Consider the following 6,430-nt stretch of genomic DNA (forward strand, 5'->3'; position numbering starts at 1 on the left):
CTCCATTTTGATTGGAAGGCTGATTTTTATTTTCCTACTGTCTGTTGACCTCCATCTTGAATTAGAATTCCAGAGGGTTGCTGGCACAAGGCTAACAATAGACTGTGAAACTTTGTCATTTGGATGGTCAGTCCTCAAAGAGATGGCAGCTGCTGCTCAGGGCAAACCAGTTTTTCAAATTTGTACTTAGTGGGGGAGAGAGGTCCACTTTGGCAGTGAAATGATAAATAATCCCAAGCTTAGTTTGCTGCTTTGCTTACACCAGAGCATGGCAATAGGAAGGCCTCTTGCTATGCAGTGGAAGGGATCTTTTGTCCATTATTGTGATATCTGGAATATTCATTTGAAGCAACAACGGCATTTCTGCAACATGTTCTTTTTGCACTCTTAATTTTCTATGGGGGAGAATAAACCAGCTGTCTGAGGTTCTGGACAAGATTTTGAACCCATTCAATTAGCAACATTCTGGGGCAGAGTCTCAAACTCATTGTCTGGATTTTCACACTTATTTTCATGACTAGACTCAAGAGGACTGGATTAAATCTGATGTTTCAGTCTCAACTTGTTGAGGAATATAGAAACAAATATATAAGACTGAACCTCCGGAATGCTCCTGAAGTACTATTGAACACTGTTAAATCATTTATAAAGTACTATAAATATATGCTGTTTTTTACCAGCATAAAATAATTACACATTTCAACCTGTTATTGAATTATTTATACTGTGCTATCAGTGTGTATAGCACTTTACACACATACAAGATGATGACAATGTCCCTAAATGAACAAAAGTTAGTTTGGATGAGGAGAGAGAATTACATTGCTTAGTGCACAGGAAGTAAGAGGATTTTCCAGGGGCACTATCTAGCACAAAAGAGGCACATGGCTTGGAGGAGGCACAAGGAGCATTAAGCAATGGAAATTGGCCAACGAGGGCTTGGGGAAGATGTAGATGGGACTGGAGCTCAGTAGAGCCTTGGAGATAAGGCCAAGGACCATTTGTCTGGTTAAATGCCATCTGTTGCTAGAAGTGAACGCTAGTAAAGGAAGTTGAGGAGGGTCTGAGTGTTGGAGGAGAGGCATATATATGGAACAGCTGCATTTTGAATAGACTAGAGAAGCTTCAGCATTTTGGTTAGTTTCCCACATCTCCACTCTCTAGTCCAGGGATTGGCAACCTTTCAGATGTGGTGTGCCAAGTCTTCATTTATTCCCTCTGATTAAAGGTTTCGCGTGCCAGTAATACATTTTAACATTTTTAGAAGGTCTCTTTCTATAAGTCTATAATATATAACTAAACTATTGTTGTATGTAAAGTAAATAATATTTTTAAAATGTTTAAGAAGCTTCATTTAAAATTAAATTAAAATGCAGAGTCCCCCGGACCGGTGGCCAGGACCCGGGCAGTGTGAGTGCCACTGGAAATCAGCTCGCGTGCCGCCTTCGGCACCCGTGCCATAGGTTGCCTATCCCTGTTCTAGTCTGAGACCAGAAAAGGAGGAGGCTGCAGTAGTCAAGGTGAGACATAATCAACGCATAAACAGATGTAACCAGGTGTGACTCACCACTGCAGCACCTCCTGCTGGCTGTCCTGGGAATTAGCTCTGTATGTTAGTGTGCCCTCTTCGGATTGTGCTTTGCCATCATCACTCTTGCTCCAGGACCCATGTCGACTCTCTCCAAGGACCACAGCATCCTCTTCAGCAACACAGTCCTCCAGCCATGCCACACACTGTGCTCCTGCCTTCCAGGGGACCTGAAGTCCACTGTTCAACCACTTCCCTTAGTGGCTACTGGCCACTTCCTCATAGCCCCCAGCATCCTCTTCACCTTCACCACAGGGTCTCCTCCTGCAAACCCCAGCAGCCAGCCAGCTGTATCTCACTCTCCCACTCCCTGCTAACAGCACTGCTCTGTCCAGGGTGCTGGCAGTTCTCATTCCTCTGGAGACACAGTGCTTCCTCCCTGGGCTCCCAGCAGAGAATACCCTCCTCTGCCCTGCAGCTCCCTTTTTATATGGGCCTGCTTGGCCCTGATTGGTTGCTCCCTTCAGCCCTTCTCTGATTGGCTGCCTCCTGTGCAGCCTTCCTAGGTCTCTATTAACCCCTTAAAGCCCAGTGTGGAGCAAGTGCCCCATCACAACAGGGTTTTAGTGGTACGGACAGAGAGCAATGTTGCCAACCCTTGAGATTTTATCACGTCTCATGATATTCAGTGTTTTACTTAAAGCACTAGCTCAGAGAGACGTGATTGTGTGAGACTCCCAACTTTCATATTTAAAACAAAAGTTTCTACCCTCGTTTGTGGTTGCAGAGAAGAACTTGGAAACCTGACCCAAGTTCTCCCTAAAGGCTCTAAAACTAAAACCTGAGCAACTGGAACCTGCATTTGTCATCTCTGATCCTCAAGATGAATGTCACCTGTCAATTAGCAGCCTTCCTATCCCACTCAGGGAAGGAGCCACATCTATAAACTTTGAATCAACTTGTACAATGTAAAAAAATCCACTTGTATTTAAAAGCTAACTTTATTGTAATGTAAATTAACATGTAAAAAGGCTCATTATATTTAGCTACTAAAATAAGCATTTTCTGCTTTTCAAATTGTAAAGTGATAGTGTTTCAATCTCCTATGAAGTGGGCAAATGCTTCAACATTTTTTCAACAAAGAGATAAATTAATCTAATAAATTATTTGCGGCAAATTTTCCTCTCCACTCTAAAACCCTGAGTGGGAGAAGGTGGTGTGCAATTAACCTCTGTTTCCTCTCTCGGTTCAGTACTGGTGATAAGAAAAATCCCTAGGACTTATAAATTGAGGCATGTTGGGTTGGGACTAAATGTGGAGTGCTAGGATTGAAAAAAAATACTCAAATTAACAACTGTCACTATAGTTTAATTTCATTGTCAGAACAGGTGAGCTATCTTGTATGAACAGCACTTTCTAAAAGTTCAATGTTTTGTTGCCTGAATTGTAAAACAGATGCAACAATCTTCTGAAGAACTCCTGACTGGAGTCTCTGACTGAACTGCACCAGCCTGAGGATATTTAAATATGATGCTCATGCCACTTGCAGACATATTCGGGAGTAAAAAGTAAAGCAATGCCACGTAAGACAAAAGCCTGTAAGTACATATACGAAAAGAAGAACAAGGATCTGTTTCAGAAAACACAATTTCTAAAAATAGAAGACTTCTCTCCCGCTCCCCCTCCCCCCCGAATCTTAATCTCAACAGTAAGAGGTCAGGCACATCTGGAATACATTTCTAAGATATAAACACAACTCCAAAAAAGCACCAAGCCTGATTCTCCATTGCTGTTCATCTTATGAATTCATTTACACCTGGGCAAAGCATTCTAAAACTGGTGTAAATGAGTGGAAAATTCTAATTTGGTAGCATTTAAGATTCATTTTGTAACTGACTACAAGTGGTGCAGGGTAGAGGAGAATTTGTATGTTTAATTTTTCTAGGAATTAACTAGAAACAACTAGTTGCTGTCCTGTCCTGCTGCTATCATGCTATCCTATTGAAACTTACAATTTTTTTTCTAGCAAATGTCAAAAAATTAGCAGCAGATTTTCAGAGTTTGCACTCAAGCTAAAGGCCATGTCATGATCTTAATGTTGTATGCTATAGCTAAACAATTTACAAGCTACTATAGCTGCAAAGAGTTGAAAACATATGTGGAAAGTTACATCTAATGTATCTAGCATTAGCTGTGATGTAAGCTTGGGGAAATATGCTGCTGAACAAAGCTCACATTGAAGATAAATGTTCTAAGCTTACCAAGTTTATGAGCCTTGAGTGACTTATTGTGGTCTGCAGCCAGGACACACTAGTCTTCGGTAGCACAAAGAGATTGGCTTGGACAAACCCTTAAGTCTGTGTGGCACTCTTTGCAGGATTGAGGCCTAAGTCTGTGATCTTGCTATGCTGCCAGGCCTCATTAGTAGGTGGGTAAGAGACTTCCATATACATCCCATCAGGCTGTAGGGAGTAGTATTTATTGTTCAGGTGATTGAAACCTTCCCTGGAATCTGACCCAACAATGAAGCCAATGGATACTGTTCTGTGCATATGTATATAAACGATACACGTTATACAGATGATATCCATGTGATAAATTGCACAGGCACATATGATAAATAAAGGTAACTGATCTCTGATCCATTAATTGATCTCTGAAAGACAGAGTCTAACATTCCCAAACCACTACCAGCATTTTTAAAAAAAAGCCATTTAAAATAAACCAACCTGCTAGGAAAACATTTCCTCTTCCTACCACCAAACATGTGAAAGTGAGAAGGGGTGCAGAAGTTGGCAGCGACCACCACCTTGTAACAGCCTCCATCAAACTAAAACTGAGAAGTGTGGGTCCACCAAACAAGGGACGTAGACGTTATGACACTGACAAGCTAAAGTCCCTTGAAATACAGAAAGCCTTCATTCTGCAGTTAAAGAACAGGGGAATGCAGATGAGATCAACAAGAAGTTGGACAAAGTAACAGCAATTTATGAACAGAGCAGTGAAGCCTGTCTAGGCTACAGGCAGAAAAGGAGGAAGGAGTGGATTCCACCCAACATATGGAACGCCATAGAAACCAGACGAACCCTGACAAAAAAAGTTTTAGATACAAAATCGCAGAAGCTAAAGGACAAATATCATGAGCAGTATAGCAAGGCATACCGGGAGGTCAAACACCTTGTGAGAGCGACAAATGGCATTATATTGATAATCTGGCAACACAAGCAGAGGATGCAGCTGCTCGTGGTGAACAAGGAACCGTCTATAAAACGATGCAGCTTATCAGTGGTAAATGGCAGACACCAACAAACACTCTCATCAGGAACAAACAATATAACAACCGAAGAACAAGAAGAAATGCTCTGAACAGAATTGCTGAACAGGGAGCCACCTAAAGAGGAAGCAAACATCCAGGAGGCAGAAGAAGATCTTGCTATTAACACAGACACCGCAACTAAGGAAGAGATCATTCAAGCCATCAAATCCTTAAAAATGGGAAAGCTCCTGACAAGGATAACTTGAATGCAGACTTGTTCAAAGTAAATCCTAAATTAGCAGTATCTATCCTGAACCCTCTATTTACATCAGTCTGGGAAAGGGAAAAAGTGCCAGATAGGGTTATAGTGGGTTATAGATGGGGTTAAAGTGAAGATATGAAAGAAAGGAACTCTCAGTTATTGTAATAACTGGTGTGGTATCACACTTTTCATTCAACCAACAAATTGGACTGAAAATCAATCACAATAAGACAGATATCATGACCTTTAATATTGCCTCACCATCCCTGGTACAGATAGAGGATTGTGTTCTCACCAATGTAGAAACATTCATGTACTTGGGCAGCACCATCAGCCAGGATGGTGGAACAAGCCAGGACATCCGGAACAAAATCAATAAAGCCCGGAAAACCTTAAGGAGCTTAAATACAGTCTGGAAATCATCAAAATACAACACCAAAACTACTCAAGATTTATCAGAGCTGTGTACTTTCAACACTACTTTATAGTGCAGAGTGCTGGGGAATGAGAAAGTATGACATGTCCAAACTGTCATCATTCTATACAGCCTGCCTCAGAAAAATCCTCTGTATCTTTTGGCCCAGAACAATCTCAATCCAAGATCTATTGACAAGAGGATCTGAGCACCATCACTGCCAGGAAGCGTTGGAGATGAATTGGCCATGTGCTTCAGATGGAAACTGATTCCATCAGCAGAATAGCAATAAGATGGACACCTAAAGGCAAGTGAAAACAACACCACTCAAAAACAACATGGTGAAAAGCTGTGGAAGCCGAGCTGAAAAACCTGGGGCACAGCTGGGGAACCATTGAAAGACTTTCCAGAAACAGACAGGAGTGGAGAAGCTTTGTCATTGCCCTAAATGCCTGAGGCATAATAGGAACAGAATGATGCTGATGACCACAAAATATGTACTTTCCTCACCTCCAAATTTCCCCTGCTGAATACACAAGTTGGGCAATTTTCAGTCCTGGCCCAACAGGAGCTTCCTTTGATACATAAACCATCATTGCTATAAAGTCCAATTGTTCATGACCCTACAGGCTACAAATGAGCACTACATGTGCTACCGGAAATGGCAGAGTCCCCTCTTTGTTATGGGCCCTATTACTTACCTCTAGCCTTGGAACATTTTTATGTATAGAAAGACTAGTTATAGGTCTTTTTTCACTTTTACTCTGTCTCTGAGCCTCACTCAGATCATAGTAATTAAAGAACATCACTTTATAGCTGGAGGGATCCAAGAAAGTACTTCAGAAAAGAGCTAATCATAATTTTTCAACATTTTATATTTTAAATTTCAGCAAAAAAGAAAAAAGAAAATGTTCTTTGACCAGCCTTATTTAAAAACACTTGGAAGCATAATGTAACATGGATATGTTA

Source organism: Mauremys mutica, chromosome 10 (assembly GCF_020497125.1).
Source record: "Mauremys mutica isolate MM-2020 ecotype Southern chromosome 10, ASM2049712v1, whole genome shotgun sequence".
Taxonomy (NCBI): domain Eukaryota; kingdom Metazoa; phylum Chordata; order Testudines; family Geoemydidae; genus Mauremys; species Mauremys mutica.